The sequence below is a fragment of the Podarcis bocagei genome, assembly GCF_964188305.1.
Source record: "Podarcis bocagei genome assembly, chromosome: 15".
NCBI lineage: Eukaryota > Metazoa > Chordata > Lepidosauria > Squamata > Lacertidae > Podarcis > Podarcis bocagei.
Genome location: NC_138141.1, coordinates 35718552 through 35738883, shown reverse-complemented (window position 1 = coordinate 35738883; position 20332 = coordinate 35718552). Strand labels below are relative to the sequence as shown.

The following is a 20332-nucleotide window of genomic DNA, read 5'->3' as shown; positions in this document are numbered from 1 at the left end:
GTGTCCCCAGCTCACTGGTAAGGCTTAACTGGAGACAGTTGCAGCACTGGGGAGCCTTGGGTGTGCCAGTCAGCTAAAGGAGGCTCTCACTTTTCCCCATAGCTGGCTCTGGCTGAAGCTGGCTTAAGCCCCAGGCTGCAATAAGCTGTATGTTCCCTCAAGACATTTTGAGCTGCTCTGCTTGAGTTCTGCAGAGCCCAGCCAGGAGCAGTGGAAGCTACTGTTTGGGTGTATCCTTCGAAAGATAACGATCGTTAAATTGCTTTGACATCCCACTGATGAAATAGTGCTGCATAAGGGCTTAGCGTCGTTATTCATAGGGATAATGGCGTTTTATCATCTCAAAGAAAGTGGTTTAAATTCCTGAAGGGAATCGGAAAGCTCCAGCTGTAGCCTGGAAGTATTTATTAAGAGACTAGACTCTCCTTTTTTCCCTCCGTTCTGAAATATATCTGTATATACATTTCTATACAGTATACATAAAGTTGCCGTCTCACAGCCCTTATTGGAAGACCCTACTTCACAATCCTGTAGACTTGCAGGAAGTCAGAACGCAACCCCCAGGGGAGGGTTTGCAGTGCCTCATCTGAATCCTGAATCAACATGAAGAAATGGAGTTGGGAAGCTGAAAAGCAAGCTTGGTAGTTTCATGGGGTGGGAAGGGAAAGCTTTAGGGCAGTGGGTGATACCGCCCTCTAGGGGCACTAGACTGATCCAGGGGGTGGTAATAGCCTTGGGTGCAATGGGGGGGGGGCTGAATAAAAATAAGGGAGCAGTGGAACCATAAAGAAAGAAGAGAAGAAAATTTCAAAGAACCGTTTGGACATGTTTCATCTGTTGTGTAATGATGCTTAACACTAGTTAAGGAGCTATTTTGGGATGGTGAAACACCTCCCCTGACCCAGTAGTCATGCTGGAGGCAAGGGGTATTCTTGAGACTGGGTGAACCCTTTTCTGGCTTCACCCACCCAGGCCCAGGAAATAGACTGCAGCTTGCCTTCCTATTTGGCCAGCGCCAGCCCTGTCCCTGGGGTGGATCGGACTGAGCAGGCAGGTTTTAATAAATAATTTTATAATTTCAAGCTTCCCGATGTCTTATTTACAACAACCTCTTTGTTTACTATATTGTAGGACATAGGTGGAAATATAGATACATAAAAAAAACACAAATTTATCACTGCGTCTTTGTTCGCTTAAAGAAGGTCAATTTCCACGGGGGCACTGGCCTTTTTTTTCCTGAAAGGGGGGCGGTAGGTCAAATAAGTTGGGGAAACTCTGCTCTAGGGGTTGATCTAGAGGGAGAAAAGCAAGGAGGCTGGCATGCAAGACAAGCAGAGGCACAGCCCCTAGGAGATGATAGATGATAGATGATAGATGATAGATGATAGATGATAGATGATAGATGATAGATGATAGATGATAGATGATAGATGATAGATGATAGATGATAGATGATAGATGATAGATGATAGATGATAGATAGATAGATAGATAGATAGATAGATAGATAGATAGATAGATAGATAGATAGATAGATAGATGATAGATAGATAGATAGATAGATAGATCCAGAAACTATAAGCATTAGTCCCACAAGATCAAACATCAACCTGCATTGAGTTTTACCACAATCCAGGCTGGCAGTTATGGGCTCCAGCTGGACCCAAGACATTTTGTTGCCTGAGGCAAAGACCACACGACACGTCCTTCCAGGTACAGTAGCCAGCTAGCTTTTCCTTACAACACCAGTTATGGGACAACATCCTCCACCCCAAACTTGAGACTAGTGGAGCAATGACCCATCAGTCTCGGCCTTTCCTCAGCCAGTAAGCACCTGCCTGCCTTCTGAAGAATGACCAGTCCAGCAGGTGGCGCTGGCTGTCAGCATCTCACCAGGGAGGAGGATGAGGTCAAAACTAGGATGAGTTGACTCTGCCTGTCACAGGCTCTGGCGCCACCTACTGGTGGGCTCCCCGCCTTCTACCCCATCAGTACTGAATGGGCGCCAACCGCCACTGCCATCAGGAAACCTCAGAATAAAGAGCTGCAATATTCAAAAGCGGCATGACTTTATTAGCCAAACAGACACACGCTGCAACAGCAAGCAGGTCATGATCTCAAAGTGCAATTAAGGCCAGGGAACATTCATCTTCCATGTACAGTTAAAATAAATATAGCAGCTCTTTGTTGCATCCTTCTCTGCATAAACTAGCAGTGCTCTAGAGGCATCTCCTCCCCCAGTACAAACTAGGTTAATTATTTCCAAAGAGCATGTCTAAAGGGTCGAAGTAGACACTGTGCTTGTGGTGTATTCTGCCCTGGAGTGATCCGTTTATTTTTAAACAAATAGCTGGCATGTGGTGGATGTAGCTGGGTTAGGACCATAGCAGAGTGGGGTGAAGGTGGGGGACTTCTAACTTTTCGCTCCTGCTTTGCTGCTGATTGGAATTACCCCCTACTCCACTCCTGCTATTCTTAATGGGAGAAGAGCTCTCTCTCCTCAACAGATACTTCAAGTGCATATCATTAATCTCCAAGTAGCAAGGGTTTCCCACCTGCCTTGCCTGGGACACTGGGAACGAGGACCTGATCCCTGCCATGTATTGCTGCAGGGGAGAAACCGTGGGAGCCAACAAAGGCAGGCTGGGGAAAACTGGAAGAGAAACTCTTGCGGGAGAGTTGAGCTTGCATGCAATACACCGCGTTTCTGTGGAGCATCAATGGCTTGAGCATAAGGAAGGAGGCTATTCCAATCTGCTCAGTTCTGAACTGTGATGGAGCTTGAAAGAGGACTGAGCATCTTTAACTCCCCGGATGAGTGATGGGGAAATGGCTAAGACGAGAGCCAGGTGAGAGCTGGGAGACAAGCCTACCATACAATGTATGCAAGCTAATTGTAGTGCGCTCCTGCGGCACATTGTTTAGGAAGAGTGACCCCCTTCCCCACCACCACCCGTATAACTTTCAATGCTACCATTTTGTTTCCTTATTGGTCTTCATTGCCTCTCTTGTTTAGTTTTAAGTTGTTAAATTAGGTTGGCTTACTTCTATTCAGCCTGTAACATTGAGGCCAAAGGGGTCCCAAACAGGAGTGCCAACTCTAGGGGGCTGAGGTGTCTTCACCCCCTGAATATTTATTAGAGGGGGCCTTGTGTGCATCACGCATGTGTCATGCTCGTGACACCACATCAGCATCAGTGGCCAGCTCCTCCAGAGTTCTCAGCCTCCTCTAGATGCCCCCTCAATCTTGAGGGCAACCTGTTGTCTCTGGTCCCAACCAATGGAAAAGGTAGAACCTTTATTTATTTAACCTTTATTCTTCTACCCATTAAAGTCAATTAAAGATCCAATTGAATGGAGAACCTCTGCTTCTTAATGGCGGTGTAGGGGGGTTTTCACCAGGCAAAGTGCTTTTGCATTCAGCGCCACCCTGCCTCCCACATTCCATGCCAGAGTGAGAGCCAGGTACTGAGACAAACTGGAGTAAATCCCATTCACCCTGTCCCTGGGGGGAATTTGCAAGGATGATTTACCCTCTGTCATCCTTGTTTTTCATTCGCCAACGATCCCCTGCTGTCGTGGGGGCTGCCTCCATTAAGGCAGGTGGGACTGGAAGCCTAACCACAGACTGCTCTGACCTGACCCTGCCTCTCGCCTGACCCTTGCTATGACTTCTGCTAGCTCAAACCCTAACCTTGGACTGCTTTGACTTTGCCTCTCACATGACCCTTTGTTGGGAACTCTGCTTGCTTGGACTCTGACGTTGGGCCAGCCCTAGATACTGCTTTGGTTGTTGCCCCATTGAAGTCAGTGCTGGCAAGCAGTGGCGTAGCAAGGTCAGGTGGGACCCAGTGCGAAAAATTTCTTGTCACACACACCCCACATTGAAATCTAGTTGGACATCCAAGAGACTGTGATCTACTCACAGTATAAAAAGACTGGCTGTGATCTACTCATTGTCATTGCCAGGAGTTGTTGATCTTTTGGGAGGTTGCGGGGTTTGGGTCCTGAGCTGAGAGAGCTTCTGCTTCTCTCCTTCCCTCCATCCTCTGTTTGTTTGCTCACCTGCCTCCTTCCTGTCCTCTCCCTGCCTGCCTAAATGCCTCCTCCAGCAGCCTGGGACCACAGGGCTGTCAAAACAAAGCAGCAAAACTACTGGTAGACGCAACTACTGGTAGGTGGGAGTCATGGGCAGGCTGCAGGCCGAATGTCACCCCTCCTTGGGGATGAGACCCAGGGCAGACCGCCCCCACCTTGCTCCGCCCCTGCTGGCAAGTCCTCTGTGAGATCCCCAGTATGAACAGGACAGTCTACAGCCAAGGTCTTCCCCATCACTTGCTTCCTGGTCTTCTTAACCAGAGGTGCCCTCTGCTTTGTCACTGAGCTGTGGGCCATCCCCTCTGATGGCACCTGGAACTGCTTAATTGCCTCGTTCCATCCTTTTGTCGGCAATCTCTGATCTATCTGAAGAGCCATGGGATGTTGCGGGTTAGGTTTTCACATCGCTGCGCTGTGCCTGGAGCTTTCAATAAAAAGAATGGAAGCCTTCCAAGCTCCAAGGGAGCGTTCCATCTGCAGAACATTTTTATTACTCCAGCAGCCACAGAAGAAATTAGATCCATTAAAGATTGCTGGTTCGCTCAGGAACCGGAGGGCCAGCCTTGTGTTAGGTTGGGGAAGGGTTATCTGAACCACCATAAATCACCTAGTGGGGGAATTGGCACAGTGATGATTGGAGCTCAGCTGCGAGGGGGAGGGCAGGAAGTCCCTGTTCATTTGCAAAATGAGTAAGAGTGGTTGTCTTTCCATTTGAAGGACTGTAAGAGGGCAGCTGCCCCATTTCAATGAGCACTGAGGATGCATCTCTTTAGCCTGGAGTATGATACAAGAGTTGTATATATTTCAGGGCCTCCCCTGTTTCCTGTGACTGTAATGAGTTCTGAGCTATTTTTAATATTGAATTGTAAAACACTGTAAAACCCACCCTGGGACCTTATGGCAAAGAAATCAAATAGACGGTAAGAAATCAAATAAGGATAACGACGACAACTTCCTTACTGCATACCCTCCAACATTTCTCTGATGAAATAGGGACATTTTATCGGGAAGCTTCTCACGCATTTAATCTCGACGTACACATAGACGTCTTATACACATAGACATCTGTCACCTTGAGCCAATTGCAACCTCACCGCCAAACCTACCACACAGGATTATTGTGAAGGAAAATTGTGCGAGGGAAGGGATATTGTACAACACCTTCCACAGATAAATTGAATGAAATAAAATTTTAGCTGTAAGCTGCCTTGAGTCCCTATCAGGGAAAAAGTTGGAGTAAAACAACAACGGAAACTATGAGAATAATCAAGAATGTTGTTGTTGTTGTTGTTTAGTCGTTTAGTCGTGTTCGACTCTTCATGACCTCATGGACCAGAGCACGCCAGGCACTCCTGTCTTCCACTGCCTCCCGCAGTTTGGTCAAACTCATGCTGGTAGCTTCGAGAACACTGTCCAACCATCTGATCCTCTGTCGTCCCCTTCTCCTTGTGCCCTCAATCTTTCCCAACATCAGGGTCTTTCCCAGTCTTCTCTTCTCATGAAGTGGCCAAAGTACTGGAGCCTCAGCTTCATGATCTGTCCTTCCAGTGAGCACTCAGGGCTGATTTCCTTCAGAATGGAGAGGTTTGATCTTCTTGCAGTCCATGGGACTCTCAAGAGTCTCCTCCAGCACCATAATTCAAAAGCATAAATTCTTCGGCGATCAGCCTTCTTTTCAGCTCTCACTTCCATACATCACTACTGGGAATCAGGAACATACAAGAGAGTACATCCTATTGAACTCAGTGGGACTTAGTTCAGAGTAAAAATGCTTCAAAGTCCAGTGTAAGGCTGCACAGTCTTCGGCCAGTCATCTGAGAGTAAGCTCCATTGAATACAGTGGGAGACTTTCTTCTCAGTAGACAGTGTAAGGTTCCATTTACAATAATGGAATAAACACTCCCTGCATATATATATATATATATATGCTTTCGTAGATTTTCACGGGTACAGGAATGTAGGTTTTGGTGTCTTCGGGTGTCTTCCCGTGTAAGAGTTGGGGTGTCTAGGCGACGTTTCGACGAGGTCTCACTCGTCATCTTCAGGCTGGTGCTTTCGGCTTCTTGTTACTAGAACAGAGCAGGATCTCAGTGTTTGAGTTCCTATAAATACTGTTGAGGGGGTGTGGTGTATAGCCTCCAACGTTCTGGGCAGATAGGAAGTTCCTAGGTTAATGTGCCTTTTCTTCTTTTGTTCATTAATTACTTGAGGGATATCTTGAGTGATTACTTGAGTGATATTCTGAGTACCACTTAGGAGGGTCATTAGGTGTGGATTAGTTGCTAAAGCTTTCGTGTCTTGACCTCTTGACCTTGTGAAGAGTTTTTCTGAGAAGATGGCTGTACTGCACTTAGTTGTGCTCTGGCTTGGCTTCGTGTATAGGGGCGAGCTGTGGTTTTGTGCCCTGTGCCAGCCAGATCTGTGTAGGGATTGCAGGGGGGTGCAGCATCCGGAGGTGCCACTATGGTTTGGCTACTGGATGGTGTCTGTAATTTATCTGTGGAGAGGGTCTGGGTTTGGGTCTGGTGTGGTTGATTGGAGATGGCGTTCTGTGTGCCTCTGGTTCTGGTGTCGGTTTTTGTGGGGAGGGCTAATTTCCAGATGTCTGGCAGGCGGGACGTGTCGTCACGCTTGTTCATGTTGTGAGGGTGTTTCTCTATCTCGATGGCTTCCATGATTATTCTCTTGTGGTGGTGTTCCATGTTAAAGAGCAATTTGGAATCTGCAAAATTAATTTCGTGTCCTGTTTCTTTCATGTGTTGGTAAAGAGAGGAAGTTTTTTCTTCTTTTTTGACGGCATTCTTGTGTTCTGCGATACGTGCATTTATTCGTCTGTTTGTTTGTCCAATGTACGTGGCTGGGCAGACTTTGCAGGGTATTTCATAGACCCCTTGGTTTTCTAACTGGATTTTATCTTTTGGGTTTCTGAGGATATTGGCTATTTTTTGGTTGGTGCAAAAGGCTGTTTTGATATTGTGTTTATGGAGGATTTTGCTAATTTTATCTGTAGTGCCCTTGATATAAGGAAGGAGGGCCATGCCATTGTTTTCTTCTGTGTCTTGGTTTTTGGGGGGTGTTTCTTTTTGGATTAGCTTCGTAACCCTGTTTTGCTGGTATCCGTTGGCGATTAACACATTTGAGAGATTCTGTAACTCAGTTGTCAAGTGGTCTTTGTCAGCCAGGCGTTTGGTTCTGGAGATGAGAGTCTTGGCTACGGAGTTTATTTGTGCAGGGTGGTGGTGTGATTGTGCATGTAAGTAGCGGTTGGTGTGTGTTTTTTTCCGGTAGATAGTGTGTCCTAGGGAGCCATCAGGTTTTTTGTAGATTAGGACGTCAAGGAAGGGAAGTTGGTTGTTGGCTTCTATTTCCATAGTGAATTGTATTTTGGGGTGTAGGCTGTTGAGATGTGTGAGGAAGCTATCTAGTTTTTCCTTCCCGTGTGGCCAAATTACAAAGGTGTCGTCAACATATCTGAGCCAAAGTTTGGGTTTGTGTTCTGACTTGTCTAAAGCATTGGTTTCAAAGTGTTCCATGTACAGATTTGCGATGACCGGTGAGAGGGGTGATCCCATAGGTGCTCCTTCTATCTGTTTGTATCTTTGTCCATTGTGGATGAAGTACGTGTTGGTTAGGCAGTGGTTGGTCAGGTCCAGGATGTATTCGGGGGGATTGTATTTGTTTTGAATGGCTGTCAAGGCATATATATATATGCAGGTTTTGGTGTCTTCGGGTGTCTTCCCGTGTAAGAGTTGGGGTGTCTAGGCGACGTTTCGACGAGGTCTCACTCGTCATCTTCAGGCTGGTGCTTTCGGCTTCTTGTTACTGGAACAGAGCAGGATCTCAGTGTTTGAGTTCCTATAAATACTGTTGAGGGGGTGTGGTGTATAGCCTCCAACGTTCTGGGCAGAGAGGAAGTTCCCAGGTTAGTGTGTCTTTTCTTCTTTTGTTCATTAATTACCTGAGGGATATCTTGAGTGATTTCTTGAGTGATATTCTGAGTACCACTTAGGAGGGTCATTAGGTGTGGATTAGTTGCTAAAGCTTTCGTGTCTTGACCTCTTGAGCTAGTGAAGAGTTTTTTCTGAGAAGATGGCTGTACTGCACTTATGTACGTGGCTGGGCAGACTTTGCAGGGTATTTCATAGACCCCTTGGTTTTCTAACTGGATTTTATCTTTGGGGTTTCTGAGGATATTGGCTATTTTTTGGTTGGTGCAAAAGGCTGTTTTGATATTGTGTTTATGGAGGATTTTGCTAATTTTGTCTGTGGTGCCCTTGATATAAGGGAGGAGGGCCATGCCATTGTTTTCTTCTGTGTCTTGGTTTTTGGGGGGTGTTTCTTTTTGGATTAGCTTCGTAACCCTGTTTTGCTGGTATCCGTTGGCGATTAACACATTTGAAAGATTCTGTAACTCAGTTGTCAAGTGGTCTTTGTCAGCCAGGCGTTTGGTTCTGGAGATGAGAGTCTTGGCTACGGAGTTTATTTGTGCAGGGTGGTGGTGTGATTGTGCATGTAAGTAGCGGTTGGTGTGTGTTTTTTTCCGGTAGATAGTGTGTCCTAGGGAGCCATCAGGTTTTTTGTAGATTAGGACGTCAAGGAAGGGAAGTTGGTTGTTGGCTTCTATTTCCATAGTGAATTGTATTTTGGGGTGTAGGCTGTTGAGATGTGTGAGGAAGCTATCTAGTTTTTTCTTCCCGTGTGGCCAAATTACAAAGGTGTCGTCAACATACCTGAGCCAAAGTTTGGGTTTGTGTTCTGACTTGTCTAAAGCATTGGTTTCAAAGTGTTCCATGTACAGATTTGCGATGACCGGTGAGAGGGGTGATCCCATAGGTGCTCCTTCTATCTGTTTGTATCTTTGTCCATTGTGGATGAAGTACGTGTTGGTTAGGCAGTGGTTGGTCAGGTCCAGGATGTATTCGGGGGGATTGTATTTGTTTTGAATGGCTGTCAAGGCTTCATCAATGGGCACTTGTGTGAAGAGAGATACAACATCGAAGCTCACAAGTAGGTCGTCGGGATGTAGGTTTTGCTTCTTTATTGTTTCTATGAACTGGAAGGAGTTTGTAACGTGTGAAGCGATAGATTCTGCATAGGGCTGAAGTTGCTTAGCGAGAAATTTAGCGAGATTTTGTAGAGGTGAGCCTATGGAGCTGACTATTGGTCTGAGTGGTGTTCCTTCTTTGTGTATCTTGGGGAGACCGTAGAGTTTGGGGCATCTGGATGATTTTTCTCTGGGGATGATTCTTAGCTGGATTTCTTCACTGATAGGAGAGGCTTTTATTTTGGATTTGGTGGTTTTTTCCAGATAGGTGGTGGGATCTGTTTTTATAGGTTGGTAGGTAGGGTCTTGGAGTAGATTTGATAGTTTTGCTTGGTAGTCCGATGTGTTCATCACAACAGTGGCATTACCTTTGTCTGCTGGGAGAATGATTATGTTGTTGTCTTTCCTCAGGTTGGTGAGTGCTTTCTGTTCTTCTTTGTGTAAATTGCTTCTGGGTGGTTTGCTGGAGCAGAGGATGTTGGTGACTTCAAGTCTGATTTTATTGGCTTCATCTGGGTTGATTTTGGTTAGGCTAGCTTCGACTCCGCATATGATGTTTTCCGTGGGGATGCGTCTCGGGGCGACTGCAAAGTTGAAACCTTTGGAGAGTACTTTGGTTTCAGTTGAGGTGAGGATCCTGTCTGATATGTTATGTACTGTTTGTTTCATGGGTTGTTGTGGAGGGTGGCTGGGCTTCTGGCGTTTCTCTAGTTTGTGGAGTTTGTTGGTGTGTGTGTCTGTCTTATGTGCGGACTCCGTTTCAGCTCTCCAAACGGCTAGTTGTTTGCATTTGTCCCAGAGTGCAGGGTGGATTTTGTTACAAAGTTTGAGGTGAAGAGTGAGCAGATCTTTGTTGGTTTGGTTTAGTAGGTATCTTTTCTTATGTAGTTCGTTTCTGATTAGGGATAGTTCAGTTCGTTTCAGGATCCTTTCGGTAGCTGGGGTTTTAGAGTGGAATTTAAGTTGGAAGCATGTGGGAATTAAGTTGTTGTCTCGGCAGTTGCGTAGGAACAAGAGATCACATAAGATGGTGGCTCTTCGGATTTCTAGTTTCTCGTAGGTTCTTGTCAGCTGGAAGGTTTCCTCCCCGTAGAGGTGAGATATTTGTTTTCGTAGATTTTCACGGGTACAGGAATGCAGGTTTTGGTGTCTTCGGGTGTCTTCCCGTGTAAGAGTTGGGGTGTCTAGGCGACGTTTCGACGAGGTCTCACTCGTCATCTTCAGGCTGGTGCTTTCGGCTTCTTGTTACTGGAACAGAGCAGGATCTCAGTGTTTGAGTTCCTATAAATACTGTTGAGGGGGTGTGGTGTATAGCCTCCAACGTTCTGGGCAGAGAGGAAGTTCCCAGGTTAGTGTGTCTTTTCTTCTTTTGTTCATTAATTACCTGAGGGATATCTTGAGTGATTTCTTGAGTGATATTCTGAGTACCACTTAGGAGGGTCATTAGGTGTGGATTAGTTGCTAAAGCTTTCGTGTCTTGACCTCTTGAGCTAGTGAAGAGTTTTTTCTGAGAAGATGGCTGTACTGCACTTATGTACGTGGCTGGGCAGACTTTGCAGGGTATTTCATAGACCCCTTGGTTTTCTAACTGGATTTTATCTTTGGGGTTTCTGAGGATATTGGCTATTTTTTGGTTGGTGCAAAAGGCTGTTTTGATATTGTGTTTATGGAGGATTTTGCTAATTTTGTCTGTGGTGCCCTTGATATAAGGGAGGAGGGCCATGCCATTGTTTTCTTCTGTGTCTTGGTTTTTGGGGGGTGTTTCTTTTTGGATTAGCTTCGTAACCCTGTTTTGCTGGTATCCGTTGGCGATTAACACATTTGAAAGATTCTGTAACTCAGTTGTCAAGTGGTCTTTGTCAGCCAGGCGTTTGGTTCTGGAGATGAGAGTCTTGGCTACGGAGTTTATTTGTGCAGGGTGGTGGTGTGATTGTGCATGTAAGTAGCGGTTGGTGTGTGTTTTTTTCCGGTAGATAGTGTGTCCTAGGGAGCCATCAGGTTTTTTGTAGATTAGGACGTCAAGGAAGGGAAGTTGGTTGTTGGCTGCTGAAGCATTGCAATTAAAGAATTTAAAGTGGATCTGTGACCTTTTCCTTCAACATTATAGGAAGAGCTTTGTATGCCATCATCACCATTTCCTTCATTCCGGGATCAAATCAGACACTGACATAGCTTCTGTTATTCCAGGACTGTCCCTGGAAGACAGGGATACTTGGAGGGTAAATTGCTGTCTTGTCTCAACAGCAAATTCCGTCGCGTTCATTCCAACCTCCTCTTTCCTGCTGAATGTAGCAAGAAACCCACACAAAGGACATCGTCTGTAACGATCGGATGCGTTCGCAACAATTTCCTTCTTACTGCGTACACTTGACTGCTACAATTAATGAATATCTGCTCAGAGTTTCCAGAATGGCAACATGCCATACAGAGAAAGAAAACAGTGTTACTGCTTGTATATATGTGTGTAACGGTGGGAGATTGTGGGGCTGGAGGAAACAACTTATAAAAATCAATAAAAGCTTTTATGGGGTAATTTCAGTGATCACATTACACAAAGCTGGAGACAGACATCAAGTAAAAAAAAAAAAAGTTTTATGGATTCCTCCCCATTATGGATTGATTACTAGTGCATCTCACCACCATGATTTCCTTCTAAAATCGATACTCTTGAGTTTCCCATGGCACGATAACCTAGAAAAAGTGTTCTGGTTAAGGGCCTGCCTTTGGGGTTTTTTTCCAGCCCCCCCCCCCAATATTCCTTCTCACTGTAGGGTGCAAGCAGACAAGCCTAGCTGATATTACAATACCTCCACTCACTCCTCGCAAAACGAGGGCTATGAAACAAAGGCTCCAACTACAGAGACAAAGCATGGCCATCCAGTAGCCTTATCTTCCTTCATGAATTTGCCCAATCCTCTTTCAAAGCCATCCATGTTGGGGGCCATCACTGCTTCTTGAGGGAGTCCCTGAATTAACTATGTGCTGTGTGAGGAGGTGCTTTCTTTTATGTGTCCTGAATCTTCCAAAAGGATAAGTCACGCTGCAGGCAGGAGACAAGCCCTCAGTAATGGGTATAGTTGAGGGGAAAGAAGCAGACTTGGATCCTTGGTGTGGGGATTACCGGGAGATCCAGTTAAAAGGATCGAGTAAAACAGGGACTAGATCTTTACCAGGATTGACTTGCGGGCCAACTTTGGACCAACACAACAATCCCTTGACATCAACAGGATGGACAATTTATGGAAGAGTGGAAGCCTTTTTTTGAATTTGAGAAAAATATCATAACCAAATGAAATCGAGGGCAGGATTTGAAATCTGAGCAACAGGAAGAAAATACAGTCGTACGTTAGTTGCCGAACACTTCAGCTCCCTAACAATTGAAAAAAAGTGAGTGTTCCGGTTTTTGAACGATTTTCAGAAGCTGAATGTCTGGTTTGGCTTCCGCAACTTCCGATTGGCTGCAGGAAGCTCCTGCAGCCAATCGGAAGCTGTGCCTTGGTTTTCGAACGGTTCTGGGAGTCGAATGTGTCAGATGAAATGTGTGATATTATGCAGTATATGAAAGGGACAGGTGTAAAAGCAGCATGGACCGGAAGGTAGGAAGTCAAATTATAAGAGAAATGTCTAACAAATTTGAAATTAATTGGTTAAAGTTATGAAAATGTAATAAAAATCTTAAATAGATAATAATAATAATAATAATAATAATAATAATAATAATAATAATAATAATAATAAAACAATCACTTTGTTTTGACAGGGTGTCCCATGCAAACCCCATCCTGAATCGGGAAAAGGGTTGCATGGAATCCAAACTGAGCAGGATTATTGCTGATTTGGCTGCATGTGTCTGTTCTCTGCAGGAAACAGGGAGATACATCCAGCACAGGATGTAACCTCACCATACTGCCCATCAGGTGACATTCCAAATGATGTCAGCTGACGATTGGGACAGGAGTGGCTTGGGAAACGACCTCACGGGCTAAAAACTGGATCTGCTGGAGGGTCAGGATTAGTCCATGGGCTGGAAGTTCCTCATCCATGAAGTAGAAAGTACAGAAGGTCTTTCTCTTCTGGAGAACTGCTATTGGTCAGATTATACAATGCCGGGCTAGATAGACAAATACTCTGACCTTGCATAAGGCAGGTTACTGTGTGCCTTACCCAGGAATGCAGAATCTGAGGATTTCCTGTTGTTGTTGTTGTTGTTGTTGTCGTTGTCGTTGTCATTGTCGTCGTCTTACATCTCCCACCATCCCTGATCACTGCCTATGCTGAATGGGGAGTCTCCAACAACCTCGGGAAGTGGAAACACAGGATCCTCATCCCTATGGAATATGTTGACTTCCTATGCTTCTGAAAACTGACATTTCCTAAGAGTGATTCTAATTTTTGCAAGTAAAAATAATGGGCAGTGTATGTCCCTGCTCTGTCAGCTAAAGGGACCTCTTGATGAAGAGGTCGCAACTGCCTCTGGATTCTGCTGCTTTAAAATAAATATAAATCCAGCAATGCTATAGCAAACAGTTATCTACCAGCCCTTTCTACACAACGAGGAGTACCACATATTCCTAGGCCAGCACTACAACTACAACAACAACAAATTCCCCTTACCTATTTTGGTATTCTCCCTTGCTACTCACAGAGCTGCACACACCACTTCTCTTTTGATTAGGCAGATCAAACAATTTATTTCCTAAAAATGAATATGTACAAGACTGGAAAAACCATTTCAGTATACCGTGGTAGAAGCTGTGAGATTCCTCCCTCCCTGCACCCCGCTGCTGAACCCAGTCGAGGCTGAAATATTGTTTACTGTAGTTGAAAATTAAGTTCCTAACTTGCGAGGCGTAACTGGGGTGCTGAGCAGAAAATGGGGATAAGATCACAAACCTTGCTGAAACAAATGGCATGCCCACCATCCTTTCCCTGTGTGGAAAGGTACAGCAGTAAGAATGGAAGTTTCTCGAGCCGGGAAGTTTCTAAACTAGGATGTAGTGCTACAGGAATGCCAAGGCTGCAGGCTCCAAAATGGTGGTGGGGTGGAAGGCTACACCATCCTGGTTTTCACAGTGGCCCACCAGACGCTTATGGGAACAGCATAAGCAGGATGTGCACTCAATAAGCAGTCTCCAGCCCATGAGTCACAGAAACTGATACTGGAGATTGCTTCTGGCGCTGGAGGCAAAAACAAGGGAACATAAGAACCACCTGTTGGATGAAGAAGAAGAAGAAGAAGAAGAGTTTGGATTTGATATCCCGCCTTTCACACCCCTTCAGGAGTCTCAAAGCGGCTAACAATCTCCTTTCCCTTCCTCCCCCACAACAAACACTCTGTGAGGTGAGTGGGGCTGAGAGACTTCAAAGAAGTGTGACTGGCCCAAGGTCACCCAGCAGCTGCATGTGGAGGAGCGGAGACGCGAACCCGGTTCACCAGATTACGTGACTACCGCTCTTAACCACTACACCACACTGGCTCTCAGGATCAGGCCAGAGGACTATCAGGTCCAACATCACGTTCTTACAGTAGTCAGTCAGGTGACTATGGGAAGCCCACAAGCAACAGTACTCTCAGTACTCTCCTTTCCTGCATTTTCAGGTATTCAGAAACATACTTCCTGCAACACAAGGAGATGGACCATAGCCACCAGGTTAGTAGCCGTTGATAGCCATAGCTGCTGTGAATTTGTCCAATCTTCTTTTAAAGCTATACAAGTCGGTGGCCATCCCTGCCTCCTGTGGAAGTGAGTGCCCCACAGTTTATCTTTGCACTACACAAAGAAGGGCTTTCTTTCTTTTTTCCTTTCCGAAATCTTCCAGCATTCAGTTCAATTCAGTGTGCAGATGTAAGAAGCATCCCAAGTCTGGACTCCTCAAGGCTGCCGCATACTAATTACCCCCCCCCACTTCCCCACAGCAGTTAGCAGCCCCTCCTCTTATTCGGCGGCTTATGGGATCAACCAATCCCCTTTGGAATGCTCTGTGACATCACAGCAGTTAAGCCAATGCCTGAGGAGCTCAGAACTGTCACTTTATAGCGTTCTCTCCTTCTCAAAACTGGCTGCTCAAGGAGAAAAACAGCAACTTTAGGGCTGTCAAATGATCCACACAGAAGGCCAGACAAGAACACAGTTCTAATAGTTCTCCTTGCATGATTTAAAAACACAACAAAATCCCTTACAGGGCTGAATCTTTTCGCTTCCAGGCATTGTGTGTCTCCCCCTCTCTCCTGCATCTTGATGAGTAACCAGACCTGTAATTCAAAGTAGTGCAACCCACTCCCTGATCAACCATCACAGTTACAACTGGATCCCATTAGGCCAGAAAGGAGGAGACTATAACTCCTTGCTTGTTAATTGCCTTTTTGCAAAGTCTATCCTGCTTTTGCAACTGGACTTCCTTAAACTGACTCTTCTAGCTCCTATAATCTTTTGAGTCATCTCTGTCTTGATGAACGCAGAAGCAGACATCTGAAGCACCACATCATACTTGACCTCCCAAGTAATAATCCCACTATCTTTCCCTTTCCTACAGTGAACATTTTATATATATATATATATATATATATATATATATATATATATATATATGCAGGTTTTGGTGTCTTCGGGTGTCTTCCCGTGTAAGAGTTGGGGTGTCTAGGCGACGTTTCGACGAGGTCTCACTCGTCATCTTCAGGCTGGTGCTTTCGGCTTCTTGTTACTGGAACAGAGCAGGATCTCAGTGTTTGAGTTCCTATAAATACTGTTGAGGGGGTGTGGTGTATAGCCTCCAACGTTCTGGGCAGAGAGGAAGTTCCCAGGTTAGTGTGCCTTATCTTCTTTTGTTCATTAATTACTTGAGGGATATCTTGAGTGATTTCTTGAGTGATATTCTGAGTACCACTTAGGAGGGTCATTAGGTGTGGATTAGTTGCTAAAGCTTTCGTGTCTTGACCTCTTGAGCTTGTGAATAGTTTTTCTGAGAAGATGGTTGTACTGCAAATAGTTGTGCTCTGGCTTGGCTTCGTGTATAGGGGCGAGCTGTGGTTTTGTGCCCTGTGCCAGCCAGATCTGTGTAGGGATTGCAGGGGGGTGCAGCATCCGGAGGTGCCACTATGGTTTGGTTACTGGATGGTGTCTGTAATTTATCTGTGGAGAGGGTCTGGGTTTGGGTCTGGTGTGGTTGATTGGAGATGGCGTTCTGTGTGCCTCTGGTTCTGGTGTCGGTTTTTGTGGGGAGGGCTAATTTCCAGATGTCTGGCAGGCGGGACGTGTCGTCACGCTTGTTCATGTTGTGAGGGTGTTTCTCTATCTCGATGGCTTCCATGATTATTCTCTTGTGGTGATGTTCCATGTTAAAGAGCAATTTGGAATCTGCAAAATTAATTTCGTGTCCTGTTTCTTTCATGTGTTGGTAAAGAGAGGAAGTTTTTTCTTCTTTTTTGACGGCATTCTTGTGTTCTGCGATACGTGCATTTATTCGTCTGTTTGTTTGTCCAATGTACGTGGCTGGGCAGACTTTGCAGGGTATTTCATAGACCCCTTGGTTTTCTAGCTGGATTTTATCTTTGGGGTTTCTGAGGATATTGGCTATTTTTTGGTTGGTGCAAAAGGCTGTTTTGATATTGTGTTTATGGAGGATTTTGCTAATTTTATCTGTAGTGCCCTTGATATAAGGAAGGAGGGCCATGCCATTGTTTTCTTCTGTGTCTTGGTTTTTGGGGGGTGTTTCTTTTTGGATTAGCTTCGTAACCCTGTTTTGCTGGTATCCGTTGGCGATTAACACATTTGAGAGATTCTGTAACTCAGTTGTCAAGTGGTCTTTGTCAGCCAGGCGTTTGGTTCTGGAGATGAGAGTCTTGGCTACGGAGTTTATTTGTGCAGGGTGGTGGTGTGATTGTGCATGTAAGTAGCGGTTGGTGTGTGTTTTTTTCCGGTAGATAGTGTGTCCTAGGGAGCCATCAGGTTTTTTGTAGATTAGGACGTCAAGGAAGGGAAGTTGGTTGTTGGCTTCTATTTCCATAGTGAATTGTATTTTGGGGTGTAGGCTGTTGAGATGTGTGAGGAAGCTATCTAGTTTTTCCTTCCCGTGTGGCCAAATTACAAAGGTGTCGTCAACATATCTGAGCCAAAGTTTGGGTTTGTGTTCTGACTTGTCTAAAGCATTGGTTTCAAAGTGTTCCTGCAATCCCTACACAGATCTGGCTGGCACAGGGCACAAAACCACAGCTCGCCCCTATACACGAAGCCAAGCCAGAGCACAACTATTTGCAGTACAACCATCTTCTCAGAAAAACTATTCACAAGCTCAAGAGGTCAAGACACGAAAGCTTTAGCAACTAATCCACACCTAATGACCCTCCTAAGTGGTACTCAGAATATCACTCAAGAAATCACTCAAGATATCCCTCAAGTAATTAATGAACAAAAGAAGATAAGGCACACTAACCTGGGAACTTCCTCTCTGCCCAGAACGTTGGAGGCTATACACCACACCCCCTCAACAGTATTTATAGGAACTCAAACACTGAGATCCTGCTCTGTTCCAGTAACAAGAAGCCGAAAGCACCAGCCTGAAGATGACGAGTGAGACCTCGTCGAAACGTCGCCTAGACACCCCAACTCTTACACGGGAAGACACCCGAAGACACCAAAACCTGCATTCCTGTACCCGTGAAAATCTACGAAAGCATATATATATATATATATATATATATATATATATATATATATATATATATAACAGAAACATTAAATATTTACTTTGATTGTTATTCTCTTTCATTAGTGACTGAGGGCTCCAAAATGCTGAAAGGGAGCGGCATGTGAATGCATCACTGTCTTGGGAATATGGCTGCGTTTGCAAAAGGCAAAAAGGAAACTACAAAAGCTCTGCTCCCTGTAGGGCTCAGCCAAACGTCTGGTTCGCTCGCAGTTTACAAATGGTTTCCCTGATTAATCATTCACAGAAAATGACAGCGGTAAACAGCAACCGAGTCCAAGGCGATGCTAGCAAAACCACAAGTGTCAGCCACAATCGGCACAGCCCGGCCCTACCGTTAGGCGAAGGGAGGCAACCAGGTGGCTGAGGATGGAAGGTTCGTCTTCATTTGCTTTTGCTTTTGCTTTGCTTTTGTTTTTGCTTTTTAAAATGCATTGGTGTTCTCGTTTTGTATTTTCCTGTTGCAGATTGCCCTGCAATCTTAAGGTGCAAATTTAATAAATGAATAAATGTAATAATAAATAACTAAATAAATAAGCAAACAAAAATAACAGTGGAAGCTCCCAAACAGGGCCGGCCCACTCATGAGGCAAGGTCAGGAGGTTGCCTTAAGGCAGCCTTTCTCAACCTGTGGGTCCCCAGATGTTGTTGAACTACAACTCCCATCACCCCTAGCTAGCAAGGCCAGAGCTCAGGGATGATGGGAGTTGTAGTCCAACAACATCTGGGGACCCACAGCTTGAGAACCGCTGCCTTAAGGCAATAGATTCTGGATAGCTTGAAAAGGCTGCAGATCTGCCTCCTGGTCCTGCCAGCTTCTTTTGCTGTATGCTCACCGCTTCCACTGGGTAGTGGCTGTTAGTATTTAAGGCAGCCGATGCTGCAAATGTGACTGGTGTGAATCACATGCCTGTCTGAGAAGACTGTGGGAATGGAAGACAGCCTTATCTCTCTTCCGCTGTACAGTGGTACCTCTGGCTAAGTACTTAATTCATTCCGGAGGTCCGTTCTTAACCTGAAAATGTTCTTAACCTGAAGCACCACTTTAGCTAATGGGGCCTCCCGCTGCTGCCGCCGTATGATTTCTGTTCCCATCCTGAAGCAAAGTTCTTCACCCAAGATACTATTTCTGGGTTAGCGGAGTCTGTAACCTGAAGCGTATGTAACCCGTGGTACCACTGTACTTTGTAATGTACTTTCACTTTTGGTTGTTCTCTCAGAGCTGAAGGGAATGGTTGCCATTATGCTGTACATAGCAGGGAGACAGTCAACCAAACATACAGAGGGGAAATTCTGTCATAGAGCTACACAGCCAGTCACAGCATGTGCAGCCTCAGTGAGGACCATGCCACTCTGACACACGCAATGATCTTGGCTGCTGCACTTCCAACACCAACAACATCTGGAAGGCCACAGGTCCCCCTGCATTAGAGTTAATGGATCCATCTTTGAGCATTAGCAGCAGAGGTTGTTTATATATCCAAGTTGTCAGTGGGTTAAGCTGAAAGCCTTTTTTATTTTTAGGATTGACTGCTAGTCATGTTGAATCTCCCTCCTGACAGTCCAGCACTGTCCCCCATGCTGAGGAGGGAGAAACTGACTATAGGGTGAGTTCACAGGGGTAGGAGGAGACTTTCTGCCCCCTCAATATGCTCACAAGCCTACACACAACATGAGCGCCATCTTTTCCTGCTGAGGAGTGTGGGTTTTGTAGCTTCTCCCGCCTACCAGCTGCCAAGTATTTCTCCTCAACGTGAGATGGAAGCTTCTAGTTAATGGGAAGTAGGAACAGTCTCTCTTGTCCCTAGTGAAAATTAGAACATTGGGTGGGAATGGTGGTTTTTGTCCATTGGTTCTGGTAGGGAAGAAGCCAGGGAGACAGACAGTAGGGGGAGCCAAAGTCAATGTTAGACTGTAAGATAAAGCCAAGTAATTCTACAGCAGTAATAAATTCATCCTAATAAACAAACTTCAGTTGTTGGGAGGTTCGCCCATTTGCTTCCTTACCTCTTTCTTTCCTTCCCAAAAATCAATATCAGATATATATATATATTGAGGACACTTGAAAAGCTCAAGAAAAGCAAAAACAACAACACAACCCAGCTTATGAAATCTCTCCGGAAAAGTCCTTTAGGGTTTGTCCCCTAAATTGTAATACTTTAGTGCAGGCGTAGGCAAAATCCGGCCCGCCAGATGTTTGGGACTACAATTCCCATCATCCCTAGCTAACAGGATCAGTGGTCAGGGATGATGGGAATTGTAGTCCCAAACATCTGGAGGGCCTGAGTTTGCCTATGCCTGCTTTAGTGGTCAGCTTCTCAGAAACCCACCCCTTTCCATACCACGCTTCTGAAGAGAGGCCCCCGCCAAACCTTTCCAGAATCTAGGGAGCAAAATCATTTGTGTGTGTGAATTTTACAATATTTGGTTTGACTTTGATGATCACATAGCAAGCTGCCAACAGAAAAGCAGTGCAGTGCGCATTTG

At 45.3% G+C, this 20332-nt stretch overlaps 1 protein-coding gene and 1 long non-coding RNA gene across 9 annotated transcripts in view; one reads left to right on the top strand and one right to left on the bottom strand.

The window, feature by feature from the left end:
* The window catches only part of AUTS2 (activator of transcription and developmental regulator AUTS2), a 712323-nt gene that overhangs the window by 638675 nt on the left and 53316 nt on the right, over nt 1–20332 (bottom strand). The gene's annotated exons all lie outside the window — the stretch shown is intronic.
* Nucleotides 2384–19439, top strand: LOC308573961. Its single transcript, XR_014002285.1, has 3 exons — nt 2384–2849; nt 14742–14793; nt 19370–19439. It is a non-coding gene; the product is annotated as an uncharacterized lncRNA (long non-coding RNA).